At 44.8% G+C, this 12,408-nt stretch overlaps 1 protein-coding gene across 2 annotated transcripts in view; it reads left to right on the forward strand.

Annotated features, from left to right (window-relative positions):
- Window positions 1-12,408, forward strand: part of FZD3 (frizzled class receptor 3) — a 52,058-nt gene that overhangs the window by 5,294 nt on the left and 34,356 nt on the right. The gene's annotated exons all lie outside the window — the stretch shown is intronic.

Genomic DNA, 12,408 nt, shown 5'->3' on the forward strand with positions numbered 1-12,408 from the left:
ATCTATTGTCTTCTAGGCAGTTTAATTAACATGTTTCTGTTCTATATCCAGGCAGAGAAGCTTTTATACTTGCACTTTCTGTGTTACAATGGTACCTTACTACTGCTACCATTATTCCCCCCCAAATCTGTCTTGGATTTATACATCATGACCTTCCCTTAAAAAAACAAAAACAACATAAAATTCTCCTGATATTGTCTAACCTCTCCTTGGAGAAGTTTCCTGATGAGGCTTTAACCGCGTGTTTTCTCTCTCATTCTCTATGATGTGGTTTATACAAGACTTACAAGTTCACTTCAGTCTGTTCCCTATCCTGCTGTTGCCTGTACAAGTTTCCTTGTTTGCTATTCTGTGCAATGGAAGATAAAACTGATGGGCTTACAGAACATTAGGCATGTTGCCTTGCTTTCAAATAGCCTATCCAAATATTTCCCTATGTGATTTCTGCTAATGGATTTCTTGTATTTTTGATGTGTTCTGGAGTCCTTGCTGGTAGATAAGCTGTGTGGACCAGGTGGATTAATCATATGTTTTCATCTTTGAATGATCTTCCCAACAATATAAGATTACTTAACAACAGCAATTAAATCAGTGTCAAGCCAAGGCTTTATATAATGTTTCCATGGAAGGGTTATGAACCAGACTTGACAAGCTTTTTACTGCAAGGAGGAAATAGAGATTGTTACCCTTAAATTTGCTGTGGTTGAAAGAACTGTGTGGACTTGCATTTCAACTGCTGATTTGGATGTGGCTAGGGCTTCCAGTTATGCTAAATGCACAGCAACAGGAGCAAAGTTTGTTTTAGAGATGGTCCTGGTAAGCTCTGAAGGCCTTTGGAGAAGGCCTTGGAGAAGGAGGAAAAATGGAGCAAGTAAGGAAGTTTAATATGGTACATAACTAATTGTTGACGCTTTATTAATAGAGTTTATCTCCTAATTGAAAATTGGAAGCTAGGATATTAAAGGAGTTGGTGAAACCAAGAGGATTGAGGGCTTCTGAGACTTCACTTAAAGAGATGTGCTGATAGTGGGGTTGCATTGTTGCTGAGTGGTGGTAGAATTAGATGGCCACCAGTAAGATGAGAAATACACAACAGTATCAAACAGGCCGACTTAAAGCTGAAGCCAAACCAGAATCAAGAATTGTGAAGAAGTTGATTGCATTTGAGCTGCACTGAGATGTAAAATGGTGGAGGAAATGGAAAGTGATAAGTATGTACTGGGTAGAAATATATTCATAGAACAGCCTGGGTTGAAAAGGAGCACAGTGCTCATCCAGTTCCAACCCCCTGCTATGTGCAGGTCGCCAACCAGCAGCCCAGGCTGCCCAGAGCCACATCCAGCCTGGCCTTGAATGCCTGCAGGGATGGGGCATCCACAGCCTCCTTGGGCAACCTGTTCCAGTGCCTCACCACCCTCTGGCTGAAAAACTTCCTCCTAAGATCTAACCTAAAGCTCCCCTGTCTCACTTTAAAACCATTCCCTCTTGTCCTATCACTATCCATTCTCATTCATTGAATTAGTAGTAGTGGTCAGCTTGTGTTCTTGACGTGTGATTTGTGTATTGAAATATCAGCTGAAAGCCTGACAAAACAGTAAAATGGCAAAAAGGAAAAATCAGACACCTGGAATAATTAAGAAAATAATAGACCAGCCATTACGGTGGTGGTCTGGAATGCTGTCATTCACTGCCAGCTGGTGTGTTGTGTGAAGTTCTGGGCTGTCCCAAAGGGGCTGAGTAAGGTCGCAGAAGAACAGGAACAATGACCCCAGCCTTCATGGAAGCTCTCCCCCATGAAGAACTATGGTTGGACTACGATGGTTGCTTTAGCCTAATTTTTAACAGCCACGATCATTAGTGGCACGCAGAGGTTTATAGAGATGGAGTGTCACTGTCTCATCCAGAACAGGAAATAGAGCCCTAGCAAATGAAGTTGGTAGAAGCTAAGCCAAAGCGAAGATTCTTCAAATAGTTGCAGAAGAGCTGTGAAATTCTTAGAGAACACTGTGGATGTGAACAACTGGAGGAGTCTTAATAAGAATGCCAAGCATGGTGACTAGATAGAAAGAAAAAAGGAAAGAAAAAAAAAGCCATGAAAATTGATGGAGACTGAGAGAGCATAGGGGGCATTTAGGGAACATGAGGAGTGTCCATTTTGCAGAGTACTTTGTCTCCTGGTGACTTAGAGCTTAGCGAAGTCCCTAAAGGATGCAAGGCTGACTTATTGCCTGTGGTGTTGCCCTGGTGCTTCCCCAGTGTGCAGTTCTGAATTACAGATGCTAGAGGGTATCTCTCTGCCTGGTCCCTTCTAGAATGGTTTTATGGAGCTGTTGACAGCAAATTTCTCTACGCTGTTGTATGAATACAGTACTGATGACCTACCCTTTAATGAGAACAAGCTCCAGGAGTTCACTAGCACCATTTAGGGGAGCACTTTTTCTCTGAACAGTTCTAAATGATTTTCCTCCTAGTTTCATTCAACGTCATTTTATTGGAGTATTGTGCAGTGGTGTTCTGCAATTAAACCCTCTGCTGCACTTGTGATTTCTGGAGACACTCAGGCTTTTCCTCTCCAATTTGAAGTCTTCCAGCAGTCTGGGCTGGCTTCTTGCAATTCCACTGCTTCAGCCCTCTAATCACGTTAGTTATCCTTCTCTGGCCCTTTCTCTAGCTCAGTCCTAGCTGAGGTGCAGAGATGAGAATGGCACACCATGCCAGTTGTGAGCATGCTGAGCATTCATAGAGAAATAATGAAATGCTTTTTGCTGCAAAAAATGGCCAACATTGTGGTGGCTCTTCTGGCTTTTGCTTCACGTTAAACCAATGATTTCAGAGACCTGTCAAAATATCACTTTTGCTTTCCCTAATAGTCTCTTTAGAGCCACTGCAGGAAGCAGAGCAGTAGATTATAGGGGCCCACAGGCTGAGCCAGAATTGCTGTTGTAATTGCTCTTATCTTTGTAAAATAGCTTTCTGCTAAGGAGAAAAAAACAGATGAGAAGTGAACGTTACTTCTCTGCAATCTGTGACACAAAGCTCAACTTCATAGCATAAATTAACTTGCGTGAAGCACCGTGTTGCAGCAGTTCAGGTACTAGCTCAGTGCCACAGCCATTCTTAAACTTAGCATGGGAGCATTTGGTATTGTGGCTGTATGTATAGCACTCCATTCTGCCAGCATAATTAGTGTAGGCCAGTGGCTTCTGCCTGGGGATGGGCTGTGGGCTACCTCTGGTTCATGAGAATGAGGAGGTGTGTACTGGGATACCATAATGAAACAATATTTGATGGAATTACTGTATTACTTAAGAGCTGGGTTTTGTTGTTTTGTTTCTTGCTTTCTATAATCAGAGTTTACAAGGGCTTCTACTACAGTAAAGAGTACATGTGAAGTAAAGGGAATTACAGCTGTTGTCTTTTCATTGGTTGAACTCATCATAATTTTCTTCCCTTGCCATTGTTTGCTTTTTGTAGGATCTGTTCAAACTTTACTGATACTTCTTTAAAAACACAAAAATCGGTAAGTTTCCTTTTTAAGCCTTTATGCTAATAGGATTCCTTAATTAGAATAAAGGTAAGTAAGTCATTGGTGTTGTCTTGTTCTGCTGCAGCAGTGTTAGAGGGGATGGAGAGGAGATGATGCATGCTGAGGGCTGTGTGCTGCCGGGAGCTGTCCTGCCCCACAGTACTGCAGGGCAGGGCTCCGTGCTGGCCTTCCTCTGGCTCTCTGACCACATAACATGTTGGAAGGTATTCTGACAGAGTTCTGTTATCTGTAAGCAGGTGGTTCTTACAGTAGCTATCCAGTGTGACTCTGCTGTGCTGCTGAATCTTGCTTCTCTATAGGGTCATGATGACAGCACAGCATAGCAATTGCACTGCCCTGCTGCTGCTCTTCTGTTGCGTTACACAGATCATGTGCTGAGTGAGGCAGTGGAGAAGTTAAATATTCCCCTGAGGAATCTGACCTTGCTTACCCATCCTTTGAATTATTATTGCTACAGTGTGAAGGATTATCTTCCAACCCTTTTTCACTTAATATTCTCTTGGCCTTGAAGAATTTGCTTAAGAATGGTAAGCCTTAACATCATTTTTTGGTGGTCATTTTTTTAATAGAGAACATGTGACTGTTGGTAATTTGGAAGTTGGGAGCACTTGTTAGCAATGAAAAGAAGCAATTTAATATGATGATTGCCAGCCACTTTGCAGTTAAATTCACCATCAGTCCTTCCTTCTCCTTAGCCTGATTTCAGTGGACCTCACAGATGCTCCTAGAGATCAAAGAGGCTTTAAAGGACCAAAGAGGCTTTAAAGGACTGGCAACAGATAGAGATGAGACCTAAAAGGGCCCCTGTGGGTATGTGCAGAAGCTTTGTCTTCTGGGATTATACTGGAGATGGAATGCTCCAGAAGTGCAATGATGCAGTCACCATCTGGGCAGAGGAGATAACATGCTGTTACTTTGTGCTCCCTCACAACTTCCATTCCCATTTTGCATATAAAAAAACAGCAGTAGGATAGTTTAGGGATGCACTGTCGCCAGGGTTACTGGTGTGTGGGTGAGAGATGCAAGGGGGAAATGGAGAAATAGTAGTAATCTGCAGCTGCTTCACCTTTATGCACTGTGAGAGGTAGTCAGGGCAGTAACATTGAACAGAGAGGCTGCCACAAGATTTGCGCGCCTTTGCTGGCTGCATTTCTGTTTGTATAACAGAGGGGTTTTTGTGATGGTATTGTTTTTTGTTTGGGTTTTTTCTTTGTGTCGCTTCACCATGATGAGTCTTAGGAATCATGTTGTTTCTTTTTCCCTCACTTAAAAATGATGAAAAGGAGACCCCGTGAATACCTAAGGTGGAATGAGCAGAAGTGGCATCTTGTTCTCATCCTGCTCTCAGCACCTGGGACAGGAGGGAGCATTTTTTTTCAGTACTGTAGAATCATAGGGGTTGGAAGGGACCTCCAGAGATCGAGTCCAACCCCCCTGCCAAAGCAGGTTCCCTACACCAGGTCGCACAAGTAGGTGTCCAGGCAGGTCTTGAATATCTCCAGAGAAGGAGACTCTGCCCAGGAACCTCCCTGGGCAGCCTGTTCCAGTGCTCCGTCACGTCACCGTAAAGAAGTTCTTGTGCACATTTGTGCGGAACTTCCTATGCTGCAGTTTCTGGCTGTTTCCCTTTGTCCTGTCTCCACACACTGTGGAAAAGAGTCTGGCCTCGCCACTCTGCTCCCCACACCTTAGATACTTATAGACCTGGATCAGGTCCCCTCTCAGTCTTCTTTTCTCAAGGCTAAACAGAGCCGGTTCGCTTAGCCTTTCTTCATAGGGGAGATGCTCCAGGCCTTTCACCATTTTTGTGGCCCTGCGCTGGACTCTTCCCAAGAGATCACAGAATCACAGGATGGCCAGTGTTGGAAGGGATCTAGATCCCTGTCTTTTTGTACTGGGGAGCCCAGAACTGGACACACATGAGGCCTTACCAGGGCAGAGTAGAGGGGGAGGATCAGCAGGTCCCTTGATCTGCTGGCCACGCTCTTTTTAATGCACCCCAGAATGCCGTTGGCCTTTTTGGCCACAAGGGCACACTGCTGGCTCATGGCCAACCTGTCGTCCACCAGGACACCCAGGTCCCTCTCTGCAGAGCTCCTCTCCAGCAGGTCATCCCCCAACCTGTACCGGTGCATGCAATTATTCCTCCCCAGATGCAAGACTCTACACCTGCTTTTGTTAAACCTCATCTGGTTTCTTACTGCCCAGCTCTCCAGCCTGTCCAGGTCTCGCTGAATGGCAGCACAGCCTTCGGGTGTGTCAGCCAATCCTCCCAACGTGGTATCATCAGCAAACTTGCTGCGGGTGGCCACTATCCCTTCATCAAGGTCATTGATGAAGATGTTGAACAAGACCAGACCCAGCACTGACCCCTGGGGAACACCGCTGGTTACAGGTCTCCAATCAGACTCCGCACTGCCAGTGACAACCCTCTGTGCTCTGCCAGTCAGCCAGATCTCAACCCACCTCACTGTCCACTCATCTATCCCACACTGCCTCAGCTTTGTTATAAGTATGTCACATTTTCAGTGATTCATTATAGTTGCATTTCTCAAATGGTTTTTCTATCAGGCATACATTACTACAGAATTCAGGTAGTTGGATTTTGGTCTCAACGAGGACTGTTGTCTCTGTGTTCGATTTTCATAAGAGCCCTGGAGAAACATGCAGTTTTCACTGACCTTATGTGTGTGCTTGATGGCTGCCTGCTCTGAGACTGGGAGTTCATGCTGCTCTGTTTCTCTTCTCATGCTTCAGAGTGAATTTTATTTCCCACTAAGCAGCAAGGATGGGAAAAATACTGGGGCCCCCAGCACAGGATTGACGTGGAGCTCTTGGAGTGGGTCCAGAGGAGGGCACTAAGTTGATCAGAGGGCTGGAGCACCTCACCTATGAGGAAAGATTGAGGGAACTGGGTTTGTTCAGGTTGGAGAAGAGAAGGCTGCGGGGAGACCTCATTGTTGCCTTCCAGAACTTGAAGGGAGCATATCAACAGGAGGGAGAATGACTGTTTACGGGGGTGGATAGTGATAGGACAAGGGGAATGGTTTTAAAGTGAGACAGGGGAGGTTTAGGTTGGATATGAGGAGGAAGTTTTTCAGCCAGAGGGTGGTGAGGCACTGGAACAGGTTGCCCAAGGAGGCTGTGGATGCCCCATCCCTGCAGGCATTCAAGGCCAGGCTGGATGTGGCTCTGGGCAGCCTGGTCTGCTGGTTGGTGACCCTGCACATAGCAGGGGGTTGGAACCAGATGATCATTGTGGTCCTTTTCAACCCAGGCCATTCTATAAACTTTGGATGGAAGACCCTTAACTTCTTCCTCCTTGAAGTCCATTCTTATCCCTTGTTTTCTTTTGCCTTGCCCATGCACTAAATCTCAGTGATTTTCCTTGGCTTTCTGTAGTCTTCAGCTCTGCACTCAAACATATAGAAGTGTAAGAATGCAAAGCTAATGGAAAAGTAGATTTTAATTAGCTACTGTTGTGTAAGCGTACTAATCTTAGACTTTAATTTGCAGTAAGGATTAATCTTCTCTTTAGTGTATTAGATTATGATGCCTACAGAACAATGGAGTTGTGCATGATCATATGAAAGCAAGCTGTGCAGCAGCTTATTAAACCCAACTTTTTCATTAACTGTAGGTTTTCCTATTCCAGGTTTTTCCTTAGAAATAACCATGTAAACATTTTTAGATTGCCTTATTGTTAAACAAAAATGTTTATCTGAAAGCTTGAATCTCCAAGATGACCTTGCAGAGTGCAGGCAGAGCTATGGCATTTATAACAACGCACTGCTTAGCGATTCTTGCTTTTGGGAAATCTGAAGCTTGTCTCTTTGAAACCCACCTGTTTATTATTTCAGCTCTGACCTGGAAAGGGTTTGACTGTTGTGCAGGGGTGGAAGAAATCCTGAGTGGGCAAAACCAGTTTGAGAAAGTGGAGCTGTACACTGTCAGAGAGGTCTGTACACGTGTTAGTCTGCTCTGACCTTCTGTTCACAACAGGAGGCTTCTGAGGATGGATTTCTTGCAGGTCTCATATTAGGGCCATGGATCCTATCCTTTTCACACTCAGATCCAGTGAACATCAAGATGAATGTTGAGTATTTAGTGAAGATAGAAGAAGTTCAATACCTCCAGACAGGAAGAAAAGCTGAATAGGAGATAATAATTTATGTTCAGTTAAAGGACAGGGCTGCACATGTTTATGTGTGTGGAAGTTGCCAGAGGCTTAAAGAAGGAAGAATGGAAAAGAGGCATATTTTGGGATAGAAGTCTTTTGGGTTTTGGCTAGGAACTTGAACACCAGTGGAGTAATGTCCAGGAGTAGATTTCATTATTTGGACAAGAGATGACTCAGGTTGTTGCTGCGTGCAGTATTACGTTTGGGGGCGTGCTGCAGTTCTGACAGCTATTAAGTACAGCCCTAAAGAGGACAGTCGGTGCGGGGGGATCTGGATCCAGGTTAGCAAAGTGAATGGATTGGGAACAGAATCACAGAATGGCCTGAGTTGGAAGGGACCTCAAGGATCATGAAGCTGCAATCCCCTGTCACATGCCGGGCCATCAACCTCCACATTTCATAGCAGCCCAGGTTGCCCAGGGCCCCATCCAACCTGGCCTTGAACACCTCCAGGGATGGATGGGGCATCCACAGCCTCTCTGGGCAGCTGTTCCAGCACCTCACCACTCTCATAGGAAAGAACTTCCCCCTGACATCCAACCTTCTGGGTCTCCTGGTAGACCTGAATCATACTTGAGATTGTGGTCCATCCTAGGACAACAAAATGATGCTTGTTCAGTGTGAGCAATCCCAATGGTAAGTCTGATTTTTTCTATTTTTTTTTTCCTCCAAGGGCCTCACTGCACTTGAAGAAACCTGATGGAGGTATTGCAGTGCTGTGTTTTATAGAGCAGCATGAAAGAACAGGGTACCAAAGAGTACAAGGGTTAAAGCTTCTGCAGTGTAGATGATTGGTGCTCATGCAGCAGAACTAGGCAGCAGGTATTAGCAACCCTTACTTTCCTTTGCCTGGCTAACAGGCCTTCTCCAGAGAATAATTTCAGAAATGAAGTTTTCTAGCCTTTCATGTTAATGAGAACAAAATGCAGCATGATTATTTTCAAAGTGTGGACTAATAGTGGGAAAAATAAGAGTAGAATTTTTGTTGTGTTGTTCCATAGATAAAATACTGCCTGTGTGTTGAAGATGAACTCTCACCATCTTCATATTTTCTTAAAGGAAAGATGAATATGGAACAATGATCAAGCAGAAATATTGAAACAAAATTTAGCCTTAGCAGTTTGATACAAGCATATTGTAAGAAAGCATTCGTTTTATGTAATGATCCAGTTTTAAGTGAATGATCTACATCTTAATCAACATCTATTCACAGTGGGCTTGTTTTCAGGGTCATGAAGGCAGATGGCTCTCCGTTGTGGCTAATTCTGTAGCATCTGGTGGAGGCTTAAAGAGGAATTATCAGGAAGGGCAGAACACATGAATTTATTTGGAATAGTTAAATGACAGTGTATTTTGTCATTAGTTGTAGCTTCAGATCTACAAGTATAAACTTGAACAAAAGAGTGCTGTGCCAGAATGTAAAGGGAATGTTGGTCTTTTCATTCATCACCTCCTTACCACAAGTGTGGTCATTCTTTTTTTTTTTTTCTCTACCTTAATCATAATCTACCAGCTGATTCCATGGCACTTGCCTCTAATGGAACAAAACCCAAGTTTATATTGGATGCTGTAATAGTATAGGTTAGTATTTGTTAGTGACAAGACTTAGCCTTATGTCTAGTAGTGTGTGCAGCTCAGACAAGGAGGTAGGTGTGCTGTATTAGCACTGCATTAGCTGCCTTGTGTTCTGCATGTGTTGGACTCCATCCTCATGGGGCACTGATCTGAGAGTACCCCATCTAAAATTGAACCACCACTTCTGTCTGACTTCCTGGGAGCTCTTCCTACTCCCTTTTACATTCTCCTGACACTGAGGTTAATCACAGGATCATAGAATGGCGTGGGTTGAAAAGGAGCACAGTGCTCATCCAGTTCCAACCCCCTGCTATGTGCAGGTCGCCAACCAGCAGACCAGGCTGCCCAGAGCCACATCCAGCCTGGCCTTGGATGCCTGCAGGGATGGGGCATCCACAACCTCCTTGGGCAACCTGTTCCAGTGTCTCATCACTCTCTGGGTGAAAAACTTCCTCCTCATATCCAACCTAAACCTCCCCTGTCTCACTTTAAAACCATTCCCCCTTGTCCTTTCACTATCCACCCCCGTAAACAGTCGTTCTCCCTCCTGTTGATATGCTCCCTTCAAGTACTGGAAGGCAACAATGAGGTCTCCCCGCAGCCTTCTCTTCTCCAACATGAACAAACCCAGTTCCCTCAACCTTTCCTCATAGGTGAGGTGCTCCAGCCTTCTGATCACCTGATGTTATTTAGCTTTTCAAGTCTACCTTCTTAGCTGAAAGCTACATTGAAAGCTCTTGAGTTTTCTGTCCTTTTGACTAACTGTCCTTCCAGAACGTGTTTTTCCTGCAAGAAGGTGGCAGTGAAAAGTGTAATTACAGACTTCTGGAAAGTTCTGTGGTTTGGTGATGGTGTACTTCTCATTCTGCTGGTCACCTGGAAATGGTGCTTTTTTTCCCCTTATTTTCTCTATTTTCTGGTGGTTATTCTGACTATAGGATAGTTGGATTCAAGAAGAAGCCACAGCAGACCAGTAAGAGAATAAGTATAAAATAAATGCCAAAGAGGAGTTGTCATAAATTGTACATTATTGTCTTGCTTGTAAGGCTGCGCTTTCCTGCTTTGTGTTGGGAGAAATATGTGGAAATTTCAGAGAATTTTAGGATGGCTTTCCTGGATTTGTATCATGTTTGTGTCAATGTGTGGCTCTGGGCAGCCTGGTCTGCTGGTTGGCAAACCTGCACATGGCAGGGGGTTGAAATTAGATGATCATTGTGATCCTTTTCAACCCAGGCCATTCTAGGATTCTATGAAGGGTTTGTGGCTTTTGGAAAGAAACTGCTCTGACGTGCAGGAAGTGGAGGAGATAAGGACTGCAAATCATCTTTGATGATAAAAGCAGTGCTCATGAGTTGAGATTCTTCTTCAATCTACCGACATTGTAGACCTGCAACACAGTAACAGGTTAGTAATGTGTTTGGAAAGAACGTATTTACTGAAGGAAACAGTCTAGAAAAAATGAAGTTGGAGGAGGTGGACCCATGTGGGACCCTCAGCGTGGCCACGGGTCAGAGCGCAGTTCCAGCACCATCAGCTCAGGTTTTTTTGTGCAGCGTTCACCGTCGTTGCGTATTTCCTTTCAAGCAAACCACCTGCTGCTGTAGCGTCCCGGCTTTTTGTCCTGAAGGTGCTAAGAACAATCAGACCGCGTTTGTCCTTTCTGCATCACTTGCGACCTTCAGAGACCCGCTCCATCCGCATCCTCCCGTTGTCTCTTCCATCAGGTAGGACACAGAGGTGTCCCTGCCTGCCTTGCTACCGCTGTGTGCGCCGTCCCAGCCCGCTCCCCACGCCGTGCCCCCGGCCCCGCCGTGACAAAGGCTGGCATCTGCCGCCCTCCGCCTCCCCCTCCGCTCTCCTGCTCTCCCGGCCGGGTTCCCATGGCAACGGGGAAGGAAATTTGAAAAGAGGAGTGGGGAGAATGGAAGCACAAAGGCTTGGCTCATTTGAATCTGAACGAGGGAGGAAGGCTCCTTCCAGTCCATCTTTGTGCGCTGGAGAAGCCTGAAATTTAGCTTTTAGAAGTTGCTTTCAATTTGTAAATTTGTTTACATTCCCTGTTTCTTGATTTTATAGAACAAAAGTTGTCGCGTTTGTGGCACAGAGCAACGAGAAGCATCTTTTTTTTAAAAAAAAAAAATTGGTGAGAGAATGTGGATCAGTCATCCATTCATTTTGCTTCATTTTGCTTTGTTCCCCCCTGCTGGTCCAAAACCATCATTTATGTTTTAATGTTTGGTTTTTTTTTGAAGACTTGCGTGTATTAATTTTCTTAACACCTAAAGAATTGATGGTATTGTCAGTTATCTGACCTTATTGGCCATCCAGTACTTGAAGGGAGCATAGAAACAGGAGGGGAACGGCTGGTGGATAGTGATAGGACAAGAGGGAATGGTTTTAAACTGAGACAGGGGAGGTTTAGGTTAGATCTGAGGAGGAAGTTTTTCATCCAGAGGGTGGTGAGGCACTGGAACAGGTTGCCCAAGGAGGCTGTGGATGCCCCATCCCTGGAGGCATTCAAGGCCAGGCTGGATGTGGCTCTGGGCAGCCTGGTCTGCTGGTTGGCGACCTGCACATAGCAGGGGGTTGGAACTGGATGAGCATTGTGCTCCTTTTCAACCCAGGCCATTCTGTGATCTGGTGTCTAGGAGTAGCTGCTGCTTCTGTTGAAGGAGTGCCAGCATACTTGTGGCTCAGAATCAGCAGACCCATCCATCACTTCCATGCTGACGAGCATTTCTTGTGTCTTCTTCCTGTGCTGCTTTAATCCTGCTCTCCAACCTGTACAGGTGCATCGTGGAGATGGGAATGCAGAGAACAATGTGGTTACAGACTTGGGCCTTTGATTTGAGTTTTAGTGCTTGCTGTCAATTAAGGATGAAGATATTCAAAAAACCAAACATCTACCACGTGATAGTTAAATGCCTTTATGATACTTCATCTGCATACTTAACAAATGTATTACATACATAAATTTGTTAAAGAACAGTGATGTTCCTTTGTCTTCAGACCTTCATTTTTGCTTTTCACATGACAAAGTCTACCTGCTTCTTACAGAAAAATAGTTTTCAACCTCTTGTAGGGAATGCTTCACTTAAGTGGTCTG

Source organism: Phasianus colchicus, chromosome 2 (assembly GCF_987193195.1).
Source record: "Phasianus colchicus chromosome 2, bPhaCol1.hap1.1, whole genome shotgun sequence".
NCBI lineage: Eukaryota > Metazoa > Chordata > Aves > Galliformes > Phasianidae > Phasianus > Phasianus colchicus.